The sequence below is a fragment of the Mustela nivalis genome, assembly GCF_964662115.1.
Source record: "Mustela nivalis genome assembly, contig: HAP1_SCAFFOLD_690, whole genome shotgun sequence".
Classification (NCBI taxonomy): Eukaryota; Metazoa; Chordata; class Mammalia; order Carnivora; family Mustelidae; genus Mustela; species Mustela nivalis.
In genome coordinates, this window is record NW_028135973.1 from 288,154 (window position 1) to 288,937 (window position 784).

A 784-nucleotide genomic window follows, 5' to 3' on the forward strand; every position below is an offset into this window, starting at 1 on the left:
GGTAGTAAGAGCCTGGCTGGAGGTAGCTAGTGTGTGCTATAGGGGCCATACCCTGCCCGACAGAGGAGCAGACAGGCCGAGATGAAGCTGTTCTGAGTCATGGCGCCGGTCAGCAGCAGAGCCAGTGCAGGGGAGGCAGGCGGAGGAGATGGCTGGTGGCAGAGGCAAGCCCCAGGGACAGGGAAAGGGTCTGCCCCAGAGTGTCCGCAGGCAGCCACAGTGGGACCCCCGGGAGGGGCGGGCCCAGCCTGACATCTTGGGGCACCTGCTCAGGGCAGCCCAGGCAGGGCTGTCTCCAGTTATAAAGGTTGGGGCGAGTTTCAGTAAGACTCCATTGTCTTGTGCTGCTCTTAACAACGTAAGGAAATTTGCAGATCCTTACCCCGTGGGCAGGAAGGCGAGCCCGGAAGCACCAAACTCTGGCGCTGCGGAAACCCCGGGAACACCAGTGTCAGACGCAATGGCCTTCAGATCTGCAAGGGCTGGGTTTTCCTTCCAGAATCTGAGAGGACAGCTCAGCTGATCGCCCACTTTACTGTTCATGTAACCGTCAAAGAAGGAAAAAGGCCTTGGGGTGCCTGGGTGGCTGGTTAAGCCACTGCCTTCGGCTCAGGTCATGATCCCAGGGCCCTGGGATCGAGCCCCACATCGGGCTCTCTGCTCAGCTGGGAGCCTGCTTCCTCCTCTCTCTCTCTGCCTGCCTCTCTGCCTACTTGTGATCTTTCTCTGTCAAATAAAATCTTAAAAAAGAAAAAAAAAAAAAAAAAAGAAAAAGGCCTCCGAA